This window comes from Rutidosis leptorrhynchoides, chromosome 5 (assembly GCF_046630445.1).
Source record: "Rutidosis leptorrhynchoides isolate AG116_Rl617_1_P2 chromosome 5, CSIRO_AGI_Rlap_v1, whole genome shotgun sequence".
NCBI lineage: Eukaryota > Viridiplantae > Streptophyta > Magnoliopsida > Asterales > Asteraceae > Rutidosis > Rutidosis leptorrhynchoides.
In genome coordinates this window covers 255694295-255722150 of record NC_092337.1, presented here as the reverse complement: position 1 = coordinate 255722150, position 27856 = coordinate 255694295, and the positions used below count along the sequence as shown (strand labels likewise).

The window sequence follows — 27856 nt, the reverse complement described above, 5'->3', positions numbered from 1 at the left end:
AATTGGTGTTTATTATAATTGCCACCAATTGACGAGAATCCTAAAGATAGATCTATGGGCTTTGACACACCCCAGTCAGAGAATTTGAACTACTTTAGTACTTCGATATTTATATATGGGGATATTCTAGATGCATTTGTTAATGTCGGTTACCAGGTGTTCAACCATATGAATAATTTTTATACAGATTGCATGTTATTGAAAGATGAAATCTTGTGGTCTATTATTACAATTTGATATATAGGTTAAACCTATAACTCACCAACATTTTTTATTGACGTTTAAAGCATGTTTATTCTCAGGTAATTATTAAGAGCTTCCGCTATTGCATGCTAATTTATGGACAAGAGTTGGAGTCAGCATGCTTGTATAATATTGTTTAAAAACTACATTCGAAGACATACATATTGTTGTGTAATATTATTGTAAACCATTATGTAATGGTCATGTGAAAACGCTATATTTTAGATTATCATTATTTGTTAATCGTCGTAATATTTTAAAGATTATGGTTTGTTTTAAAAATCGAATGCAGTCTTTGAAAAACATCTCATATAGAGATCAAAACCTCACAACGAAATCAATTAATATGGAACGTTTATAATCGATATGAACGGGACATTTCATTAACCGAGGGATTTCACCTAGCTCGCCAAATACGCCCATTATCTCTCAACGAGATTCACCACATTACCACCTCAGTGATAATTCAAATCCGAAACCATAAGTATAATTTAACCGAATTTGTACTCTATCATAAATCGACCAAATCTTGGTCCCGACACTAATTCCGGATCTACTATGAGCATTATCTAAAATCTCACACTAAAACCTCCACGTGCGGGAGTGTAACTCCCCCATTTGGAACTACGTTCCATAACCGCATCGCCGTGGCAACATCATCCGCGATAATTACACTCTCTGACATACGTGACCAATCTCTCCATCGGTCATAACACTCGAATTCTCATGAATTCATTTCGCACACTAGAAATTGACGCACACTGTCACCCGTTGGCTTTATTTAAATGACACAAAACCAACACAACACGCGCATTGTACAACCGTACAATGCTACTGAAAGGTAGACCTTTCTACAATTGGGTTCACACGACCCATCACCACATCTTGCTCCTACCTTGAGCATTCGAAGGATTTTAACCTATCCTTCATCACTTCGAATGAAGCGTTTACCACAAATTACACGAACTTTATTCTTGCAATCCTTCGATTACCATGGTTTGTCACATTTCCACCTAGTCACTCATGTACTTAAGAGTTTCTATAGGGTACCCAAAGTACAATGTAATCACAACACCATCGGAGTCGAATACCACGCTAGTAGGTATGAACGAGGCACCTAAAACAGCGTCGCGTAGACTCCATTACCAACATACATCGAGATCAAACACTCGATCTTTAGGGTTTTATCCACCCGTCGAACCTCATGGTTCCCCGACTTCAATACGAAAACAAGCACGTACTTAACGACCAAACACCAAAGCCCATTCCCAAGGCTTGGTAGAAACATTTCCCAACACTAAGGAATGCTTGGTTGCACCAAGTCTTACGCCCTTCGGCCATTAATCAAAACATCACTGTAGGGTAATTCCACTAGGAATGTCACCCATAACAGAATATGCACAACACAAATGCTTTCAACAAACTCGTATACAATGACTCATAATAAATATCCAAAGGACATATTTATTAAAACGAAACGTACCTTAACGTCACCTTGCGGCATTCGCCACCGCCAACTCGGGACAATCCGGCTTGTGATGTCCTTCTTTATGACAATAGTAGCACATTCCGTCATCACTTCTCGGCATTGTGCACTCCCATAACTTGTGGCCCCTAACACCACAATTGAAACATCTAGGCGCACGAGAATCCATCGTGCCTTTACCCACATTACCCGTACTCGCACTTGCACCCTTATTTTTCTTACTTGGGGCCCCGTACGAATTAAACCTTCTCTTACTCGGAGCATTATCGATTATCTCCCTCGGATATGGCTCAAAACCCTTAGCCACGACAAATAGCTCGGTAAATGAGTTCACTTGCCCAAGGCTTATCTTCCCACGTAACTTATCATTTAAAGCCTTACGGAAGTCTTGCATCAACAACCTTTCGTTATTCACATACTCGGGGCAAAATCGCGCCTTAGACATAAAAGTAGCCCATAGAGTATTTAGGTCCATAGACCCTTGTCTCAACACGCGTATCTCCTCACGCATTCTTGTCAAGTCGGCTTGCATTCGGAATTCTTCAAAGAATTCCTTCTTAAAATCGCCCCATGACAAACTCATGAACGGTTCTTCGCCGACCGTATCAATCTTACCATCCAACCAATCTTTTGCACCATCTCGCAACAAACTAGTAGCGATTCTCGTCTTCTTGTCCGGAGGACATTCACTTGTACGAAAACATCCTTCGATCGCCGAGATCCAACGAGTACTCACTAACGGATCCGGTTCTCCATGATACATAGGTGGTTTAGTCGCTCGAAACTCCTTGTAACTAAACTCCTTCTTACCATTACCCTGAGGCTCGATAAGCCTTCTTTCGAACTCTTCTTGGATTGTTTTCACTTGTTTTGCAACCTCGGCCTCAACCCTAGCCGCAAACTCCTCGTCATTCATCTCGATCTCGTTTCGCATCATCATTCTAAGGAATGCAAAATGATTAGTCCACGAACGTACAAACCACAGACACAACACCGCCCCATCTTGCTAAACACTGGTCGTACATTACTTGTTAGACACGATTTACACCCGTAATAAGGTTTGCAAGTCCTTATTACGCACACACGCCGTATCAACTCGTTAGTACAATGACCGCCTCACTCGATGATATAACCAACACAACATAAACAAAACACAATGCACTAATATATTAATAATATCCGCATATTAATATAAACGTTAGCCCACCTACAATTAAGGCACTAAATACATTCTCATTCCGACCCGTAAGCCCTATAAGTCCTGCAACAAATAAGCACACATAAAAGTCTAAGTCTAGGCACCTATCTCAAGTCACTTATATCCCTTATACCATGCTCTGATACCACTTGTAACAACCCAACCCGTTCTCCAACCAAAAATGCGGAATAATTTTTTTTATATACAGATAAGGTGCACGACACGCAACCCTCCTTGTGTGCGGCGCACACAAGGCCATTCAGCTTCTGTCCGGATTTTTTGTTTTTGCATTAAAGATCTATCACTTCCCGACACTTTTAGACGAAACGGTTTTCACAACATTTAATATTAGTTAAAACTAACACGTTCCAATAATAAAATGAGTTTTACGACACCGGGCCCACCTTAGCCATTTTACGACTTTCATACAAAATACAAGTTTCCGACCACCTGATTTTTAACACAAAATAAAGACCGAGCATGGCGATTGGGGATGCGCTACCCAATCCTAATCAATCCGTAAGCAAGTCTTCTAAAACGAACTACGCAAGTCCACTAGTCCCCACGCTTACCCGAGCCACCGCCTCCGTGCAAATCTATAAAAATATAAACAACGAGAGGGTAAGCTAATACTTAGTGAGTGAGAATATACTGCTTACACATATATGCATAAAATGAATACGCATCACCACCACATAAATAGTAAACGCATACCGTAATCCGAGCATAACTAAGCAATGTTATACCTAACGTACCATCAAGCCAAATCCACAAGATTAGATACAACAATATAATGAGTACATACGCTTATACAAAAGGTAACCAAAATACAAGGTTAACCCTTTAACCTCAATCATACAAAAGTTGGCCGAACAACCTGGGCCTTAATGAATTCGCACAACCCGAGATTCACTTCTTCACCACTTCAACAACCGAGGTTGGCCGAACTACCCTAGCCTTAGTGAATTCGCACAACCCGAGATTCACTACCTCATCAATAAGATGACCGAACAACCCGAGTCATCATGAATCCGCACTACCCGAGATTCATTACCCAAATCAAAACCCACATCATCGGGGTTACTTAACTCCATATCAGAAGTCCATGTGATAACGTACACACTAAGTGTGCACCTCACCAATGGTGGTCAACCAAAACGGACAACCGTGCCAATTGGACCTATTACACAAGTCCATCAATTCCACCTACATGTGAAGTGAGCTCTATAACCGAGAACCACTCCACCCGACCCGCACCCATCCTACACATACATATACACATAAGATATTAACACTCACCTTGTCGTCTTGATGAATGCTTCTGAATAATCCGCAACGCGCCAATGGAAAGTACCTATTCCATTATCACAAAGCAAGCAACACATTTAGAGTGGATTTACAAACCAACTCAAAATGGCACTTAGTGCAATTTCGACCAATTGCACTTCCAAGCACAAACCGCGCTCAAACTAACCAATAATCACTAACTCTAGCGAGAATGGTCCTAATACGCCAATTAAACCCAAACACAAGTGTTAAACACTTATCATTCTCAAAATCACTCAAGAACCCTAATTTTGACTCATTTCAAAATTAGTCTTTCAAATACACTAAAAATGGGTTCCAACACTTACATAATCACCAAACCTAGTGATTAAACCCAATTCCAAGTCCTAAATTATGGCCAAATCGCCAACCAACCCAAAACCCGCCAAGTAACCACAATAACTAGTCACCATAAACCCACTTCAACATCAAAAGGGGTTTCACAACAAATCAAGCTCAATCCCTAACTTGAATATCAAATCTAAAAATGAAATTCGGATTTTGAACTTTCTAATACTACCACAACGTAGCCGTAAACGAGATGAACAACTTTAAAACCCGAGCTTTGGTGAGAATCCAACTCCTTCTTCTCTAAATGGAGCTTCCTCTCTCTAAAACACTTCCTCTCTCTAGGGTTTGAAGATGAGAGTGTTGTTGGTGTAGAAATGAGGATAAGATGATCAATGGATCAGCTTTGAAGGCTCCAAACTGACCCCAAGTGAAATGACCAAAATGGCCATCATTTAACTCAAAATAGAAAAAGACAGAATTCTGTCACTGGCAGGGTGCACGGTGCGCTCACCTAATGGTGCGCGGCGCGCACAATGATCTGAGCAGTTTCTGATCTTTTAAATTCACACTATGTTTCACACCGTTTATGCACACCATTTATACTTTATGAACAATAAATATTAGGGTCCTACATTTGAACAAAGGGAACCCTGTTTCAATTTAGTGCATTAGTTTTCAATTGCTTTTTCTTAACCAATTGGGTGCTTGCTGGACAAGGGGGTAAATTGGGTAACATTGATTGAACAAAATAGGGGTCAATTATGTGGAGCGAACGCGTAAACAATTGAATCTAAATCTTGTAATTAGTTATTTAATTAGTCACAAGCGAAAGAGGTCTTTGGTGAGAGGGAACCCTAAACCAGTAAATCCTAGCTTGAAGTGTTTGCTATAACAGAACTCTGGGTAAAATGATTTTGTAATTGCATGCATGTATCGATATAACTAGTGCTTAATACTAAATCATCCACACTGATAGTAGCAGTTCTAGGCAATCATTCCTTTGTCTATTGAATTTAAAACTATCTTTAATTCGTTTGTTGAGTCTGCATTTTACTTTCTATAAAATTAAATAGCAAAAGTACTGTTCTTTAAATTAAATCTACCTTTGATTCAGCTAATCGTTAAATAGCCAAAAACAAACAATTTTGTACTTTCTGATTCTTAGTTTATTATTAGTTTAGTTTTATTTAGTTGACAATTGATATTTGCGTGAAACTGTCGTTGGAATGATACTTGGAATTACCTAAATTCTATACTGCTACACGATCGGGTACACTGTCCGTGAGTGTATAATAGTCATTTTTAACCGGTATTTTTCCAGACATAATTTATATACTAGATATTACACATCACTCTAGTTTCTTCGTTTTAAGCCCCTTTTCTTCGATTCTTGTTGCATCGCCTTTGTATTTACTTAATCTACAAAATAAAGAAAACAAATTTTTATTTCTTTGAAAAAGTTTGAAACTTTATTGTTTTAGGGCATATTATTGGGGGTAACAACACGACATTTTCACCGATATCAAATATCCCACACTTAGACTTTGCTCGTCCTCGAGGAAAAAGCAGACATATTAGGTATTGATATTGGCTAAAAAGTCACATTTTCACCTCGTTATTAAGGACCAAAAACAATAAAACTTCAAACTCTATCACCAAAATACCCGCTTCACCGGTTAAAATTAAAGAACAAGTGATTACGAAGACGGCGCAAATAGAATCAAGAGAATCAGAGCTAAAACGATGATTCTAGAGCGAAAATGATGAAAAAAAAGAAATCAAGTTACGATCCAGTGAATTCAGCAAACTAGGACAGGCCAAACGGCTTGCCAAACGGCCTGACACTAGGGAAATTGGCCTGCCACACGACCAAGGCAAACGGGCACAAGAAACGGGTGGCCTGGTCAAACGGTCCCTGCAAACGGGCTGCCAAACGGCTTCCAGCCATTTGCAGGCATATTTCAAGTCTATTTAAAGGGTCTTTGTCATCCATTTTTACACAAACTTCAATTCACTTCTTTCTCTCTCTTTCAACAATATTAGTCATACTTTCAAGGTCTTCAACTCCGTGCGAGAAACCTAGTACCCGGAGAAGAACGCCGAAGATTGTATTAGGAGCGGTCCGGAGTTTGAAGTTGTCACTTTTGTATTCGGAACTCGTTTAATCTACTGGTACTTCTATCCTCTGTCTTTATATAATGTTTTCCATCATTATGCCTTGTGATATTGTTGCCATGATTAGCGAGTAGTTATCTTTAGTGTATGATATGATGTAGTCAGTCATAATGAGGAAATAATATTATGGTTTGTGTATGTTGTCAAGATACTTTCTGATTATGTTTTAAACTCAATCGTTTTTCCAACTAATAGAACGTAGTTATTAGCTATGTTATTGGGAATTCGCGAACCCCGATCCAGAGTAAACTTTCTGTGTCACCGCTTGGTAAGAGAAATCTATCAGATACAACGTATGTTTGACTAAGGCACACCGGTTCTAGTAAGTCCACCAAGCCTTGGATTCTGACTGTGGACTCTTTCATAGTGAAACATCTAACTAGACCCCTAGTACATTGTAGGTCCTAGACCATACTAGTGTAGTCACCAAGCATATAAACTTCGTACGTGCACGCTGAAGTACAGCGGTTGTTGTAAGTTGTACCTCTGTTAAGTAAGGCCATGGAACATGGGCTGTGCTGACTACTACACTTCACCATAACGCGGTCTCAAGAATTGCACCCCACTTGAGGGATTCTTGGTTAATTAAGGAACTGTTTGTTTAAACACATAAAGGATTGGACCGTTAGGATAACCTAACGTGTTCATGGAAGTCAAAATCTGACTTGGCCATGGTGTTCTTATGGTTGAACTCTTTTAAGGGCCTAACTATCTTTCAAACCCAATCACTAACGAAAGCATCAAAGCACATCACGTCTCTCGGATATGGCACGCCTTGTATTCTGTTATGCTTAAGAAAGTTTATACCTTTGTGGAATGCTAATACGTCACCCAACCGAGTCGCTCAACTGGATGAGCCGTTTGAACGTGTATGCCTGTAGTCAGACTGCACGGGTGTTGGAGGTAAGGGACCTTGCTGTCTATTCAGAATCTTCAAGCCTATCGCATTACCCAGTAACATGTCTTATGACAGGGGCGTTTAGGACCAGTTTAATGAATACAAGGCCACTACCTATTCATGAGCCAGCATTCCATAATCTCGGCAAAGTAACTGATGAAATCATAGCATGCGCTTATTTTAACCTTATCTGAATTAGGAATTTTATTGCAGTTACTTTATTTGTCTTATAAACTAGAAACACCCAAAAATAGGTAACAAACCACTACTCCTTCACCTTAGAATTATCTTAAGCTTTAAATATAGGTTCGATTCTACTGATATTTCAAAAATACGACCCTAGGTCATACTTCCCTTACTCATAATAAGAAGTAGTACGATTTAGGCCCTGCTAAATATAAATTTAAAACCATTACCCCCTTTTGATGACTGATTCTGACGTGTTGCGACCTAACGACACTGAACAAATAAAACCGTCCGTTTTGGCCATATCAAGGTGGTAACAAGTTTTTGGCGCCTCTGTCAGGGAACTGGTATCAGACAATACTGCTTTTTTCAAACTCATTCACAAGCATTTAGTGGTGTATAAGAAAGACAATTATATACTGACTTGGTTGTTGGATTTTCCGAACAATCTCCAATTATATTGGAACCAAAAGGATCCTGCCTCTCCGTAGTCGACCTAGCCACTTGGTTCGTTGAATAGTTCGTGCAAAGCTCTGTTATCGAAATATCAGGGAATCAGTAGCAAGAACTAAAAACATATTTAAACTCAGGATAATTAGATTAGATTACGTTAGACTACTTTAGATTAAGGCTACCTTAGATTACCTTAGATTACTTTAGAATAACCTTAGATTGCTTTAGACTAAATTAGGAACTTAGCTTATCTGCTTAAAATTTAAAAACAAAAAAGGCATACCCAGTGTATGACCCAAACCCGATCTAGACCAGGGCCGTTGTTATTCGTACCTGATCCCGACGCAATAATCTCTAAAGTACACAAGGAAGAACGAATCAGAAATCAAATGGCGTTACGCATTACTTTAGAAAAAAACTCTAAACCCTCATTCAAGGTTCGAGGAGGACCGATCAGATTCCCAGAGATTCAAGGAAACTCATTCGATTTAAACCACCACATTATACAACTAATCCAAAATGGCTGTCAATTCCATGGACTACCAAATGACGATCCTAACTCTAACCTTGATAAATTCATATCTCTTTTGAACTCCTACAAACAGCCAGGGATAGGACAAGATATAGTCTAACTTTACTTGTTCCCCTATTCTCTCACTCATCATGCACAAACATAGTTTGAATGATTGGAAAACGATTCCATCACGTCCTGGACGGAGATGGCTACTAAATTCCTAACCAAATATTTCCCTCCTTCCAAACAAACCAAACTTAAGAATGACATCTTTAACTTCAAACAAAGTTATGATGAATCTCTTTACACTGTATTGGAGCGATTCAAAACTCTGCTGAAGAAATGCCCTAATCACCAGTTAGAACGGTCAGCTCAAATCTATACCTTCTACAATGGTCTTATGGTAAATCATAGGACGACGATCAATGTTGCAGCTCAAGGAAATCTGATGAACCAAACCGCAGAAGAAGTATGGGAGTTGCTCAAGAACATGACATGTGATGAAATATGACTAGGAACTTCGAAATCAACAGGTTTAATTCACACAAAGGCGGAATTAGTGAATCAAACCATTCTAGTGAATATTTTTCTTTTTGGGATTAATTTAGTCAACCCACAACAATGGATTGTGTGATTAGATTAACACCTAGAGCTATTATTCACCTCTTGAGTGATTTGGGTTGAGAGAGAATCGGATAAGGCTGCCAAATCTGAGTGATGTGTGTGTAATGAGAGGCTTAACCTAAAATGAAGAACATAACACTTAAATACCCCTGCTGTTGAGTTAACCACGCAAGTCAGCTGTCACTCGTACGAGTGATCTGTCTCAGCCATGTGGGTGATCACTCACTCATGTATGTATACTCAGATTAGATTTGTGACTCAGCTCGGCTCAACCGTGCGTATGACCTTGTCAGCCGTACGAGTGAGACTTTACTCGTACGTCTGACAGAGTCTAATAATATCAGACATCCTTATAGCATTCCTGCAGTACCTGTAACCACATATAAATATAGATAGGATAATAACGAGCGATCATGGTAGCCCATAAACTGAAGTACTGTTCACAAACGTAAGGTAGATGTCTAGGGACTTACAGAAAATGCATCAACAACTCCGCCTAGGACCTAGACCATCGATTACAATAAAGTAAATGTTCGTGACATACATATAAGTCCAAAAGTAACATCAGTTTAACATCAAATACACATCCAGATTCTCTCTCTCGCATAAATACATCATCAAAATCAAAATACAAACTAGCAACACAGTGTCTGACACGATTCAGTTGGCCTGAGCTTGGTTTGAGCTTTGAGCATCACTTTCTCTGTTGAGGTAGGCATAGTAAACATCGATCACACGTTGATATCTCATAGATTCCTCCTTTTTATCATCTCTGAACGTAATGTGATGGCGGTGAAGTGTCTCTTTGTCGGATGCATGGAAAACCTGGCGGCTGTTGACTTAAAGATATCCCATTTCCCTGTCTTATATTCATATCTGATTTTTCTCTGAAACAACCTGGAAAGGTCACTATCTTCAGCGTTCAACATCTTCAGCTTGCAAGTTGCATGATCTCAAAGTAAGGTAGAGTTTTGAAGTGACTTGGTCTTGTCATATATTCAACTCCTCCTTCCCTTTTGATCGCAAAACAATTGATCTCCTTGAAGTAACCCCAGCTCAAAATTTTACCCTTGGAATACTTCTTGGTTCTCTTCCCCCTTTCATAGAAACTAACAAACTTCGGATCGAGTTCTGGCTTATTCAACTGATCAGGGTTAACAACGTTTTATTTCCACCAACTCTGACGGATCTCATCTTCTTCAACGTTTCTGTTAACTTTAACCCTATCATGTTCGAACCACTTATTAATCTAATTCCATGCCTCAGCTTTAGCTTGTTCGGCTCGGAGTTTCTTCTTCTTCAGCTCAGTCTCTTTTCTTTCTTTCTCAACAAGCAGTTTCTCATGTCGGATTTTCTTATTCCTTTCCATTAACACATCAACTTCCTTGATTTGTTCCTTGTATACCTTCCTCGTCTCTTCTAATTCATTCAATCTCTTTGTTTTCATCTCACTACTCAAATTGAAAAAGTCACTTAAAATGTTGAGTGACGGATTTGAGAATGGCTCAAGCGAAGGCATAAAAATCTCAACTTCTTCTTCTTCTTCTCCTTCGTCAGATTCTGTTACCAATTCATCTTCAGATTCAGCAATCACATCCTCTTTCACATTATCCTTACCAACAGAATCTTTACTCTTTTCATCAGCAAACAAATTATCGAAATCACTTAAGTTGATATTTTGGATTGATTCGGGAGGGACACTAGCAGATGACTCTTCTTGTGGAGCCTTATTCTCAGCTTCAACTGTCTCTGCATCTTCTGTATCGTTTTCACTATCATATGATAGAGCAGTAAGCTATTCTACAGGAAAATCACTTGGTGGAACATCCCCCTTTTCTGCATCATAAAAAACATTTGAATAATTCATATAATATTCAGCAGTAAAGACCTCACCATATTCATTAAAGCTTCGAATAGGTATCAATAACGGTATTTCAAAAGAGAGTCCTCGAGTTCCAGCATCTTCTTCATCGTCTTTCTCATCATCACCACCCAAATCAGAGGAATATTCTTCTCCTCTTTCCTTAATCAACTTTGTTTTACCAGAGGTAAGTAATTCGATCTTATCGTTCATCTCCTTCAACTTCTCCTTGTTCTCACTCTTAATCGCCAATATCTTCTTCTTTAACTTCTCCGTCCTACCCTTCTGACGATTCATTCGATTCCGTAATCTTTTGTTTTCTTCCACTAATGACTCAATCTTAGCTTCACTAATCTTCTTCTCCTTAGTGGCTTGATTCTCCAGATTGGTTATTTTTGTGATCAAAGACAACAGTAGATTTTGCTGTGTCTTGAATTCGGATGACGTGACCTGAGGTGTTGTGGTGGCAGGTCTCGGTAAGGTAACAGCGGCTCTTGCATCCTTCATGAAACCGGATGGTTGTCTCTTAGCTTGTTGTTTCGAACCTCCCAGAGATGACTATTGAGATGAGTCATAATTGTGTTTCGTTCTCTTCTCCTTCTTCTTTGGCTGTTCGGAAGTCATTGCTTCTTTACCTTTCCTCTTCCTTTGAATCAAACTAACATCCTCCTCAGTTGCTTCGTCATCACCTTCTATAACCTCATCATTAACATTATTTCCTCCTTGAGCTTCACCAGTTGCTCTTTGATTATCACCTCCACCTTCCTCCTCATCAGTAACTTTGTAGTTAGAGTTGGAATCGTCGTTTCTCCACGCGTTACCAGCAGGACATCTATAATTCTCCTGAATCAGATGGCAAACAAGCTTTCTGTTAAAATCAGGTTTCAAACCCTCGTTCCCTGTTTCCTCAATTCTTCGAAAATTTATCAGATTCATTGGCTTTAGGTGAATAATATCCTCTTTAAGCTTCGGTAGATCTGGTGCAGCGTCATTTATAATCATTTGAAGAAAACGAGCATAAATAAGATATCTCTGAGTAGAACTGAAAAGATTCCCTTTGAAGTAGTAGAAGATGAATCCTAAGAAATGTAAGACCCTGTTTCCATTTCAGTTGATCGGGATGCCGTCCAGGATTCGAGACGCCGTCCAGCAAAGAAGAGCTGGACGCCGTCCAATATTTGGGACGCCGTCTAGTTGGCCTGTCGGGCCAGCTGTGATATTTTAGATTTTAAAAAGGGGCAATTTGGTAATTTCACTTGGGTATCGGTTTGGAGCCCTCAAAACTAATCCATTGGCCATTTGTGGATCACATTTCATCCTCACAAACACTCTCATCCATATCTAGTGAGAGAGTAAGGGTTTAGAGAGAGAGAGCTTGATTTGGAGAAGAAGGAGTCGGATTCTCACCAAAGCTCGGGTTCTAAATTTGTTCATCTCGCTCCTAGCTACGTTGTGGTAGTATTGGTAAGCTCAAACTCCAAATTTTATTTGTTAGATTTGATATTCAAGTTAGGGTTTTGAGCTAGTTTGTTGTGAAACCCTCTTAGATGATGAAATGGGTTTATGGTGACTAGTTATTCTTGTCACTTGGTGGGTTTTGGGTTGGTTGACGATTTGGCCTTGATTAGGCTTTGATCTTAAGTCTAATCACTAGGTTTAGTGATTATGGAAGTGTGGGAACACTTTTGGGTGTTTTTGGTTGACTAATTTTGAAATGGGTCAAAATTAGGGTTTTAGGGTATAAATGGGTAAGACACGTGTTTAACAATTGTGTTCGGGTTTAATCAGTGTATTAGGACCATTATCACTCGTGTTAGTGATTTATTGGTTAGCTTGGGCACGGTTGGTGCTTGGAAGTGCATTTGGGTCAAAATTGCACTAAGTGTAAATTGGGTTGGTTTGTAAATACACCCTAATTGTGTTGTTGAATTGTGATAATGGAATAGGTACTTTCCATTGACATGTTGCGGATTTCGGTTACATTCATCAAAGGCGACAAGGTGAGTGTTAATATCCTATGTGCATATGTATGTGTAGGATGGGTGCGGGTCGGGTGAAGTGGTTCTCGATTATAGAGCTCACTTCACATATAGGTGGATTTGATGGACTTGTGTAGAGGTCCAATTGGCACGGTTGTGCATTTTGGTTGACCACCTTTGGCGAGGTACACGTTTTGTGTGTACGTTATTACACGTGTTTGTGATGTGGAGTATATAACCCCATTGGCGAAGGGTTGATATTGTTGTGATGTGGATAACCCCGATGTGTAGATTTTATAATCCCGTGACCGTGGGTTTTGAGTTGGAAAAGTGGATCACGTGTGGATGCGGATTCACGATGACGCGTGTAGTTCGGTCATCTTATCGGAAGTGAGTCTCGTGTAGTTCGGATTCATGGTGACGCGTGTAGTTCAGGCATCTTATTGAGGTAGTGATCTCGTGTGTTTGCGGATTTACTAAGGCTCGTGTAGTTCGGCCAACCTCGATGTTGTTGTGGTAATGAATATAGTAGTCTCGTGTGGTTGCAGATTACTACGTATCGTGTAGTTCGGCCAATCTTCATGTGGTAATCGGTTATCGTTTCTCGGTATTAGGTTAAGGGGTTAACCTTGGACGTTTATATATTGTTATATATAATAATGTATTGTTGTGATGTAGCTAACCCTCTGGGTTTAGCTCATTGGCGTTGTCCACATCGTCGTTTGTGAACTTATATTTGTTGATGTATCCTTATCTTGTTGCTTAGTGGTTGTACGGTATGCTTAGACTAGCTTGCCTTTATACTTGGATGCTCCAGTATGCGGTATTTGATATTTTGTGTGGCGTGTCCATTTTATGCATATATATGTATGTAGTATATTCTCACTCACTAAGCGTTAGCTTACCCTCTCGTTGTTTACATTTTTATAGATTTGCATGGAAGCGGTGGGTCGGGTAAGCTTGGGAACTAGCGGACTTGCGTAGTTGCTTTAGAAGACTTGCTTTTGGATTTAATTAGGATTAGGTAGCGTATCCCTATCCCATGCTCGGTCTATGTTTTGAATTTAACTAAATGGGTCGCAATGGTCACTTGGTAGTAATTTGGGTCGATGTGGGTTCGGGGTTGTAAAACTCGGTTTTATTATGGGAAAACTCTTAGTTTTAATTATTATAACATATTGTGAATGTGTTTTGGTTTAAAAGTATCGGGAAGCGGGTTTTCCGCTCGCGTGTGTTTGAAAACTGATCAGAACTTTTTAGTACAACTGGACGCCGTCCCAGACGGCTGGACGCCGTCCTAGTCTTCACAACTGGACGCTGTCCAGATTACTGGACACCGTCCAGATGAACTGTCCCATAATTTTTTTTTTATTGGCACGTTTTTGGATGGATAACGGGTTGGGTCGTTACAAGAAATCGTATGGAGCTCTTAGGACAAGTGCCACAAACATACTCTGTACTTTTTCATTCAACTTCTCAAACCCAGCTTTGCGTCCACTCAAGCAATGCTTGATCACATGAGCAAGATATTGAAACTGTGGAGGCAGAAGTGTCTTCATCAGTTCAGACTTACCCGCAATGTAGCCAGAATAGGCGCATCTCTTAAAGCATCCATGAATTCTCTTACGGTCGATTATCATGTGGGAGCAGTTCTCATCATTAAATTTTAAAATCCTCCTTATTACAGTCTTGGAGACAATGATCTCATGCCCTTGAATGGTACTGACTATCTTAGTCTCATCTTCCGATACATCAAGTGCCGCATTTCTCTAGAATTCTCTTTGATGACTGTAGTAAGTTGTGCAATGAGTAGAAATAGCAGTATGTATCCTTGATCTCTGAAGAAAAGCTACAATCTCCTTAAAATGATCACCCCTCTAAAGAGTAGTGTCATAGAGAGCGACTTGATTGTTCAGATCACCCTTCTCTAGAATAATTTCTTGTTGAGCAGGTAGGTTAACGGGATTCACTTGAATATTTACTTGCTCCCCCTGTCCTTCTAGGTTCACAACTAGGACATTAACTTGTTGTTCAGCCATTGACGATATCTTAACAAACTGAAATAGCAACAGAAATATTAGAAATACAACTCACATATCATAAAACATTAAAGCATTCGCATTAAAGTGTCATAAGTTTGTTAAACAAGATAAACCGTGCGAGTGATTCTGTCACAAGTGCGGCTGAGGGATCAGACGTGCGAGTAACATAGTCACTCGTGCCACTGTTGACACGTTTGAGCAGTAATATGGTTTCAGACAAGGTACACGGTTGAGGCAACATATATAAGCGAGTGAGTCAACCGTGTGGTGACTCGTGCGGTTAATCACACGTGTCAGCTCAGTCAAGCGAGTGAGCAACCAAATCAAATCGAACGAGTGAGCTCAAAGGTTCACACGGTTGATCATCAACCGTGTACTGACTCGTGCGAGTCATGTCCCACGCGTGCGAGTGATGTCACTCGTGCATGTTTGATGAAACTGATATTAAATGCTATATTTAAATCGACGGGATTACATGATTGATCGTTTTAGGGGCCGATTTACATCACAATAGCAACATTAGGTATCGTTTAATACAAAACAATAACAGATAAGCATCAAAACAAGCTTCAATTTCATGAAATTCGACATACAAACCGTTAGGATTTCGAAACATTTAAACAATGAATAAAGACACTAAAACTTGATGAAATTATACCTAGATTATGGCATTGTGGTCGGCTAAATGTACTTAACAAACGCTGCGGTGGAAAATTGAATTGGTGATGATCGAATTTTGAGAGAAAAGTGTGTAGAGTGTGCAAGAGTGAGCGACTGTGCTCAACACTCTCTATTTATACTCTCGTGATCAACTATACGGTTGATCACATGATCCATCATCAATCGCGCATCTCACATAATCACTCGTGCGTGTGACCCAGATGTCTTAGGACAATTCTAGAACAGGGTCATCCGTACGGTTAACCTCACATGTGTGGTTACTCGTACGGTTCACACATCAGTCATGCGAGTGATGAAAGGACCCGTTCATATATATTATAAACGATTCACAATAGTTGATTACATCGCGAGGTATTTGACCTCTATATGATACATTTTACAAACATTGCATTCGTTTTTAAAAGACAAACTTTCTTTACAACGAAAGTTGACGGCATGCACACCATTTGATAATACATCCAACTATAATTGACATAATAATAATCTTGATGAACTCAATGACTCGAATGCAACGTCTTTCAAAATATGCCATGAATGACTCCAAGTAATATCCTTAAAATGAGCTAATGCACAGCGGAAGATTTCTTTAATACCTGAGAATAAACATGCTTTAAAGTGTCAACCAAAAGGTTGGTGAGTTCATAGGTTTATCATAACAATCATTTCAATATATTAATATACCACAAGATTTTCGTTTATGAATATATGTACACTCGCAAGTGTATAAAAGTATTCTATAAGTTGTAGGCACCCGGTAACAAGCCTTAACGTTCATGTTTTACCCTCTAAAGTACACCAGATCAGGTGTGTTTAAAATAACCTCGAAGTACTAAAGCATCCCATAGTCAGGATGGGGTTTGGCAGGCCCAATAGATCTATCTTTAGGATTCGCGCCTACCGTACATAGACAAGTAGTTTAATGTTACCAAGCTAAGGGTATATTTCTGGTTTAAACCCACGTAGAATTAGTTTTAGTACTTGTGCCTATTTCGTAAAACATTTATAAAACAGCGCATGTATTCTCAGCCCAAAAATATATTGCAAAAGCAAATAAAAAGGGAGCTATGAAAACTCACCATACTGTATTTCGTAGTAAAAATACATATAACGTCATTTAACAAGTGCAAGGTTGGCCTCGGATTCACGAACCTATATTAATTATATATATTTATATGTTGGTCAATATTTGTCTAACAATTTTTGGTCAAGTCATAGTGTACCACAATCCTAATGCTCGAGACTAATATGCAAAAGTCAACAAAAGTCAACTTGACCCAAAATGACTTCTAAAATTTATACATGTTTATTATATAACTTAACTATAGTCGTTTTATATATTTAAATATATTTATTAGATTTTATAATAATAAAAGTCATTTATTAATAAAAATTTATATTAACGTTTATATATAATAAAATATACTTTTATATATCTTAAGTAGTAAAATTTATAAAGTTCACTTAATATCGTAAAACTATAGTGGTAAGTATTATTAATGTAATTATATTACGCGTGGTGAAAAATATCTTTGTATCCCCTATTTATTTGATAAAATAATATTGATCATAATAATAATAAGTAAAAGTTGTATTATTTTGTAATAATAATTATTATTATTCTATAACAATATTTATATTTACTAAAAATGGTATTATGATAAAATGATAATACTAACATAATAGTAATAATGATATTTTATAATAACAATGATATTTCTATTAAAATAATAACGACGATAGTAATAATAATCATTTTAACAATATTACTAAAATTCAGTTGACTATAACTTCTAATCCGTTCATCGAAACCATTCGATATCTAAATGAAAAGTTCTTAATTTTTCGCTAGCTTTCCAATGACATGCATATCATATACCCTATCTCAGTAGCATATGTATCTAATTCAGGATTCAACAAACCTATCTAAGGACAATATCAAATGTACAAGCATGCATAATCCTATATACTCGAGCACTAGTCAGGGATACACTATTGATATATAAAAGTTAAGTTATGAGTGCTCACGTATCAATATTGAGATTCAATATTGCAGGAAAGTACGTAGACGCAACGGAGATGATAAACACTAGATTGACCTCACGAGCATACCCATGAACCATACCCATCACCTCCATAGCTATAACCCATAATTTCCTTAGCTTCGACTCATTCAAAAAACTATTTTGAAATCACTCGGACATCACTCCGTCGTAATATTTTATGTATACTAATAATATCTTGAAATAATACAGAGCAAATATATATATATATATATATATAAATCGATTGAGAGAGTTTAGAGAAATATATTTTCAAGTTTCTATGAAATAATGAAACCTATTGAATTCTATTTATAATAGATTTTTGAATTATTAAAGTGAATTATTAAAGTATGAATTATTAAAGTGAATTATTAAAGTATGAATTATTAAAGTGAATTATTAAAGTATGAATTATTAAAGTGAATTATTAAAGTATGAATTATTAAAGTGAATTATTAAAGTATAAATTATTAGAGTGAATTATTAAAGTTAAAGTAAAAGTAAAAGTAAAGTAAAGGTAAAGTTAAAGTATAGTAAAAGTATAAAAACTATGTATGTATAATACGCGTATAAATATATATAATATTAATTTAAATCATTATATATATTTAATGAAATAAAATATAAATATCGTTATATTTATTATACTGGTTAAGTAATGAGTTGTCAAAAGTGATTCTAGATATTTATAAAAGTTATATACGTTTTAATAATAAAGTTCTTTTTAAACTGAAAATGTTTTTGTACGTTTGAAAATAGATTAATAGAATATTATGGAAACTAATTTTCCACTAGCTTTTGTCTAACTTTCGTAAATGACACTTTTTATTTTTATTTATAAATAGCTTTACAAATTATTCCGAATATCGTTAAGAGGAATAGATTTTCTCAAATCATTGTGGACCTCTCAACAGAGACTTGTAATCATAATTCAATGTTTCTGATAATTCAATCATTTAATATATTTTTTTTTATTTCTTCGATAATCATATTGAAACAAATACGTTCATATAAAGCATTATACGTTTAAATACTTTGTTGACATTTTCAATTTATAACATATACACATATACATACATATTCATATATGTTCATTTAATGGTTCGTGAATCATTGGAATTTGGTCGAGGTTTAAATGAATGTATAAACATAGTTTAAAATCCTTGAGGTTTAACTTAACAAACATTGCTTATCGTGTCAGAATAATATAAAGATAAAGTTTAAATTTAGTTGGAAATTTCCGGGTCGTCACAGTACCTACCCGTTAAAGAAATTTCGTCCCCGAAATTTGATAGAGGTCGTTATGGCTAACAATGAGATTGTTATTATGACGTAACGATTATGAAGTTTTATCATGTCTAAGAAGTATGGATAAAATAATTCGATTACTCGAAGCGTATGAGGGAAGTTATCGTAAATGAAGGAAATAAGATTATAGTGATTCGTCATATCTTTTGACATCATCACAATTGATCTCCGAATTTAAAGAAAATCTTTGTAATCTATGTTGGATTTGATGCTTCGGTGATTAAGGAGATTATGATTCTCTTCGAATTAATACGATAATCCATCTTGATTTCTCTGTCGGGTATTTCATTATAAATCCACCTCCTTCGTTTTCTTACAACTCACACCTTCTATTCTCTCTCCCTCAACTCATATTTTAAAGTATTTGCCAATATGCTTCATCCAGTACTGATTCTCGATATACTCCTCACTTTCATATCTGTCGTTCTTATTTTTCATCTGCCTCCGGAAGAATCTATTTACTTCTAATATACTCTCGGTTTTATAATGTTTTTAGTTCTTCCGTGTCTTTATATTGTTATATGCATCGATATATACGGTTTATAATTTTTGGGTGGTTGTTGGGTTTTATATCTTCCCTTATATTTCAAAGCCCCTGCTTTTGTCTTCTATAATCATTGACATTCACAGTTAATGCTCCCTTCTATTTGCTACGATTTATACTCCAATTTCTATTTTGGAGTTTTGTCCTTTCATTTCTTCTTCTTGCGATTAAGCAACGTTTTTAATGGTCCAGTATTCGCAGATATGAATTTCAGAATGAACATAGTTAATGTTCTAAGAAGGAAATGGTAATGGCACGATCTTGATTATAAATTTACCAGAATACCCTGAAAAGACCGAATCATCAAGAAAATATATTCTTGATATTTTTAGAGATTAAATAGAATACAAGAGTCGTGTAACATGGAACATGATGACGGCATGGTCTGTGAATCGTCATGTCCCATTAGAAACTCAGCATGACTTACTGTACTATAATCACGTTGATCAAGTGTCATTATATTATACTAACTCATGCTTCAGTTCCCAACACTACTTCAAAACATTCATAATTTAAACTCAAAAGTTTATAAAATATAGAAACTAATAGTTTCTTATATGATGTAACACTGATAGTGCAAAGAGATAAATGACTTCAGATAAGATTAGTTGTGAAAATATCTTCAGAAATATCGTGGATATTTATAATGAAAGATATGATAATATCTTAGAATTTTTAATATTGATGGATGATGCTGAAGATTTTTCTGTAAAGGTTTAGAATAAAGAGTAAGGTATTCGTTAATGACTTTAGCAGGCACCGAATCATTTGGATTCTTTGAAGGCATATTTAGTCTTTGTGATTTGTCCACAGCCTCCTTCATAGTCTGTTTAATCCGTTTTCCAGTTCCAAACCTTCTCTTTCTCTCAGCTTTACCACCTTACTATTCTTTGTCATCAAACTTTTTTACTGTTAAGATCGTTTACAGTTTTTGATGCTTCGTCAGCATTTCAAGAACTAGTTTGCAGTTCAAAATATTTTTTAGAACTTCACATTCAAAGTATGTAAGTCCAGGAGATAGACGTTTTACGTACACATATAACTGTTAGCGTAGACATGCTGCGAGATTTCAAAATACTGGTTACTGTTTTCCGATGATTCGTATGACAATTCTCGTTACAAGATGCGAATGAGTAAATGATGTGATTTCAATAAATATAATGATTTTTCGAAAAGTCAAAGATAATTGAAGTTGTTGGTAAGTTTATTGCTAAGGTGGCGAGATATGAAAGGTCCCCAGTAACGATGACGAAAGGGCAACGTATCTATCGAGGTTATAATAAGAATAGTCCGACTGAAAAGTCGCAGTTGACTTGCTGGAGCTGTGACAAAACTGTCTACTTTGAAAAGGAATTGAAAAGTCATTTTAGCTAATAAATGCCAAAGGGTCTGACACGGATACGCGTCGAACTATGACTTTGGCTTCGAGAGCTTTTTAGGTACATAAATGTGGGTAATATGTGGTTGGATCATCATCTCGATTGTTCATTGTTTGAAGTGTCTTCGAAAACTTCGAAGAGTTTGAACACAGTTTGTAATCGTTAATATACATATGATGTTCTAACACAGCTTTGAAGCCAAAGTATAGCTTTGAAAGATGTAGGAATCTAAGAGTGATATCTTCTATTAAATCATGACTTGGATTTTGATTTGTCAAAATCAGAATGCGTAATCAAATTTGGGTGAGAATGGTTGTTTTGATTACTATACAAGAATGTATATTGTTGTGAGATTTTGGGAGTATAGTTGATGATTTGCTTAATCAGATTCGAAAAATGTAACATATTAATTTTGAATTTATATATCTCTCGGGTATTACCTACCCGTAAAAAAAAAATTCACAATTAATATTTTGTACAACAGAATATTATTACAGTCTTTATGAAAATATATATGTGCATATTTTCTTCAGATGTAACATAGATTTAATGAGTTAATATTAAATTAAACTCATTTGATTTACGGTTGAAATTAGAACTGAATAATCCCTAAAGACTTTAGAAATTACATAACTTTTACGGAGTATTTATTCAATAAAATTGAAATTATGAATTAATACTTCGTTATTTGTTGGTGTTTGTAACCCTTGCACCATATTCTCTAAAGCCACTACTCGAGCGCGAAGCTCGTTGACTTCTTCTATTACACCGGGGTGATTGTCGGTTCGGACGAGCGGATAAATAAAATCTAGAATTTAATGTAGTATATAATCGTGACGAGATACTCTGGAAATGAGAGAGAAAATGGTGATTCGGACCGGTTCGCCGGTAAGTGCTTCAGGTTCATCGCCAAGAGGGCAATGTGGTGGATGGAAGGGATCACCTTCTTCTTGTCTCCAATTATTGAGGAGGCTACGAACCTATCCCCAATTCATCTAGAATAGATGATGGCTAATTGGTTGATCCATTCCGGTCACACTGCTTTCGGAGCTTGAGTGGGATTCCATATCGGAATTCGAGGGACTTGAACTAATGACGAATTCTATTTCGTTCGATTGAATAAAGGATTTTTCGATATGAAATGATTTTTCGGCTATCGGGTGGTATTCTAATTACATAGAATATCTATATATATAGCGCAAAAGATTTCGTAGATTACGGAGGAATTTACGTGATATGTCAGGCAAAGTTTGCAGTAACAGATACGCTAAGATATGGATTAGCAGATACGCTAAGATATGAATTTTGTCTATACACTATTTATGCAATCAATGCAGTAAGACGTGTCTAGACTTAAGAATGATAAGCAGGCAATTTTGACAAAAATGATAAGCAAAACTTTTGACATGCAGACACGGTCGAAGTCCAGGCTCACTAATGCATCCTAACGACTATCAGTTAGACACACTAATGCAGACCTGGTTCGCTAAGACCACCGCTCTGATACCAACTGAAAGGACCCGTTCATATATATTATAAACGATTCACAATAGTTGATTACATCGCGAGGTATTTGACCTCTATATGATACATTTTACAAACATTGCATTCGTTTTTAAAAGACAAACTTTCTTTACAACGAAAGTTGACGGCATGCACACCATTTGATAATACATCCAACTATAATTGACATAATAATAATCTTGATGAACTCAATGACTCGAATGCAACGTCTTTCAAAATATGCCATGAATGACTCCAAGTAATATCCTTAAAATGAGCTAATGCACAGCGGAAGATTTCTTTAATACCTGAGAATAAACATGCTTTAAAGTGTCAACCAAAAGGTTGGTGAGTTCATAGGTTTATCATAACAATCATTTCAATATATTAATATACCACAAGATTTTCGTTTATGAATATATGTACACTCGCAAGTGTATAAAAGTATTCTATAAGTTGTAGGCACCCGGTAACAAGCCTTAACGTTCATGTTTTACCCTCTAAAGTACACCAGATCAGGTGTGTTTAAAATAACCTCGAAGTACTAAAGCATCCCATAGTCAGGATGGGGTTTGGCAGGCCCAATAGATCTATCTTTAGGATTCGCGCCTACCGTACATAGACAAGTAGTTTAATGTTACCAAGCTAAGGGTATATTTCTGGTTTAAACCCACGTAGAATTAGTTTTAGTACTTGTGCCTATTTCGTAAAACATTTATAAAACAGCGCATGTATTCTCAGCCCAAAAATATATTGCAAAAGCAAATAAAAAGGGAGCTATGAAAACTCACCATACTGTATTTCGTAGTAAAAATACATATAACGTCATTTAACAAGTGCAAGGTTGGCCTCGGATTCACGAACCTATATTAATTATATATATTTATATGTTGGTCAATATTTGTCTAACAATTTTTGGTCAAGTCATAGTGTACCACAATCCTAATGCTCGAGACTAATATGCAAAAGTCAACAAAAGTCAACTTGACCCAAAATGACTTCTAAAATTTATACATGTTTATTATATAACTTAACTATAGTCGTTTTATATATTTAAATATATTTATTAGATTTTATAATAATAAAAGTCATTTATTAATAAAAATTTATATTAACGTTTATATATAATAAAATATACTTTTATATATCTTAAGTAGTAAAATTTATAAAGTTCACTTAATATCGTAAAACTATAGTGGTAAGTATTATTAATGTAATTATATTACGCGTGGTGAAAAATATCTTTGTATCCCCTATTTATTTGATAAAATAATATTGATCATAATAATAATAAGTAAAAGTTGTATTATTTTGTAATAATAATTATTATTATTCTATAACAATATTTATATTTACTAAAAATGGTATTATGATAAAATGATAATACTAACATAATAGTAATAATGATATTTTATAATAACAATGATATTTCTATTAAAATAATAACGACGATAGTAATAATAATCATTTTAACAATATTACTAAAATTCAGTTGACTATAACTTCTAATCCGTTCATCGAAACCATTCGATATCTAAATGAAAAGTTCTTAATTTTTCGCTAGCTTTCCAATGACATGCATATCATATACCCTATCTCAGTAGCATATGTATCTAATTCAGGATTCAACAAACCTATCTAAGGACAATATCAAATGTACAAGCATGCATAATCCTATATACTCGAGCACTAGTCAGGGATACACTATTGATATATAAAACTTAAGTTATGAGTGCTCACGTATCAATATTGAGATTCAATATTGCAGGAAAGTACGTAGACGCAACGGAGATGATAAACACTAGATTGACCTCACGAGCATACCCATGAACCATACCCATCACCTCCATAGCTATAACCCATAATTTCCTTAGCTTCGACTCATTCAAAAAACTATTTTGAAATCACTCGGACATCACTCCGTCGTAATATTTTATGTATACTAATAATATCTTGAAATAATACAGAGCAAATATATATATATATATATATATAAATCGATTGAGAGAGTTTAGAGAAATATATTTTCAAGTTTCTATGAAATAATGAAACCTATTGAATTATATTTATAATAGATTTTTGAATTATTAAAGTGAATTATTAAAGTATGAATTATTAAAGTGAATTATTAAAGTATGAATTATTAAAGTGAATTATTAAAGTATGAATTATTAAAGTGAATTATTAAAGTATAAATTATTAAAGTGAATTATTAAAGTTAAAGTAAAAGTAAAAGTAAAGTAAAGGTAAAGTTAAAGTATAGTAAAAGTATAAAAACTATGTATGTATAATACGCGTATAAATATATATAATATTAATTTAAATCATTATATATATTTAATGAAATAAAATATAAATATCGTTATATTTATTATACTGGTTAAGTAATGAGTTGTCAAAAGTGATTCTAGATATTTATAAAAGTTATATACGTTTTAATAATAAAGTTCTTTTTAAACTGAAAATGTTTTTGTACGTTTGAAAATAGATTAATAGAATATTATGGAAACCAATTTTCCACTAGCTTTTGTCTAACTTTCGTAAATGACACTTTTTATTTTTATTTATAAATAGCTTTACAAATTATTCCGAATATCGTTAAGAGGAATAGATTTTCTCAAATCATAGTGGACCTCTCAACAGAGACTTGTAATCATAATTCAATGTTTCTGATAATTCAATCATTTAATATATTTTTTTTTATTTCTTCGATAATCATATTGAAACAAATACGTTCATATAAAGCATTATACGTTTAAATACTTTGTTGACATTTTCAATTTATAACATATACACATATACATACATATTCATATATGTTCATTTAATGGTTCGTGAATCATTGGAATTTGGTCGAGGTTTAAATGAATGTATAAACATAGTTTAAAATCCTTGAGGTTTAACTTAACAAACATTGCTTATCGTGTCAGAATAATATAAAGATAAAGTTTAAATTTAGTTGGAAATTTCCGGGTCGTCACAAGTGAGCCACTTAGGCAATTTCAAATTTTCACAAACTTAGGATTTTAACTCGTTTGGAAATCTTAGAACTAACTAGCACTTTCAATTTGAGTCAAAAATCACTAATCCATCAAGAAATGATCATTAACACTTAGGTATATCAAAAATCTTAACCACAACAAGGTTATTACCCTAAACATTCTGTTTCACATGAGTAAGTCCTACAGTGTAATGCCATCTTAAGTTCACTAACACCTTAAATCATTAAAATCCTTCAAATAATCACAAGCTCTACAAACTTATACCTTGTGGATTTGGTGGCTAAAAATATCTTGATCTTGACAAGGTTCTTTCAGATGTCATTGTGAGGATAATCAGAAAACAAAAGAATGATGAAATCTTTATAAATTTTCTGAGATATAATGTCATGTAACTAAAAATATGCAAATAAAAGACATTCTACCATGAAGTGCAATAACATGCAAAACCAAAATCTTTTTGTTGTTTTACCGTTTTCAATGCAAGCTATTTAATAAACAGATAAGCAAGGTATACAAATCCACATTCTTTTTGTGAGCAAGATGATTAACAATTTAAAAATGGATAAGAACTGACATATTGAATCAAATTCTGTTGTTCATTCCTGAATATCCAGTCTATGTCTATTATCATGCAATTACTGATATCAATCCTCATTAAACATGAACATATTCATTCCGGACACTTCGACAATCATGTTGGCATTAATTACTTGAACATTATAGAGCAATGATTTTTGAGATCATGCTAAGTACATTAATCCTTGATTCTTTCATCACTTATGATTGTGCGTTTTTATTACGTTGTCAATTCATTACGCGTAACTTTCTTTTATCTCTTTCCATGTACTTCATTCAAATTGAACATGATGGTTCTCACGACATTTTGAATAACCCTGTCAGCCTTTGGCTTCTACCAATGTGCTGACAATCTTCAATCTAGTTGGTTCGACAGATCTTAGGATATATTGGATTATCCGAATAGGTGCATTATTTATCGCGGGGATTGGTCTACAGTTTAAGCATACCTGCCTGATGACCAGTCGTCACACGAAATAAATCTCAAGGCCCTTAACTTCTTTATGTTCAAGTTGACATGGAAAACGGAATCGAAAGATAAACTTTCATTTATATATATTATTTAGAGTATATCTAGGTAAGTATCTTTCGAACTTACAGTCTTAATAGGTATAACTCTATATTGCAGACGACAAGAATCTCGATAGTTTTGTGTGAACATCGTGATTAAGCAATTCAAGCTGCGCGGGGGCGTCACACTAAGAATGATCTGAGTTCTTTATGAGCACATCATGAATTAGCATTCTTCATACTTTCAGGACTTTGCCATCTTAATACGCCAATTATTTTTTACTTTGATTTTCTTTTGATATTTCTTTTTCAGCATATCACTGTCTTTTGATATATTGATTTTGAACGCCATCATGAATGGATTTTCCATTGTTATGCATGAACTCATGTTTCTTTGTTGTGTGCTTAGATCACTCGAAGGTGTTCTCCCTTAAATACTTGAACGGTACGCAATAAGGAATTATAATTTTCAACCTTAAGAGATAAGGGACACTTACTTCGACATAAACTAATTCTCTCCAATATTTTCGGGGTTTAGTTTTGATTATAAAGTCTTTGGCCCGTGAAAACGTGGTATGCACCACCCAAACAGATAATCCTCAACCTTAAATCCACCCCCAACCTTTTCTAGTGATTATCAATTATGATAGGGGATACCCTCAACCGACTGTTGAGTTCCTCAACAATTGTCATTAGATACAGTTTCGAAGATAATTAGGTGACTACCTTCAAAAGCAACAGATCTTTCATGACTTCTGAATCTTAAATGATCGTTATTCTTATTACGATTTTCTAATGCCAAGAATTCATAAGTCACATCTATCAGTACATCACACAACAGATAAACATAATCGTTCAAATCAGTCCTTACTAATCAAATATACCAATTCTCAGTACATGTAATTTCTTCATCTCCAACATATTAATCAAAAACAAGCTCATTTTCGGAATTTTCAACTTTTTAGGGTTTTCTGATGAGCATTTTACACTTTTTAGATGTTTTCTGTTGAAACATATACTCCCCCTCAAATACTA

The 27856-nt window shown here is 35.6% G+C and overlaps 1 non-coding gene across 1 annotated transcript; it reads right to left on the bottom strand.

The window, feature by feature from the left end:
• Positions 1 to 9024: 9024 nt before the first annotated feature.
• LOC139850891 (small nucleolar RNA R71) lies at positions 9025 to 9130 on the bottom strand. Its single transcript, XR_011760267.1, has one exon. It is a non-coding gene; the product is annotated as a small nucleolar RNA R71 (small nucleolar RNA).
• Between the last annotated feature and the right edge of the window lie 18726 nt (positions 9131 to 27856).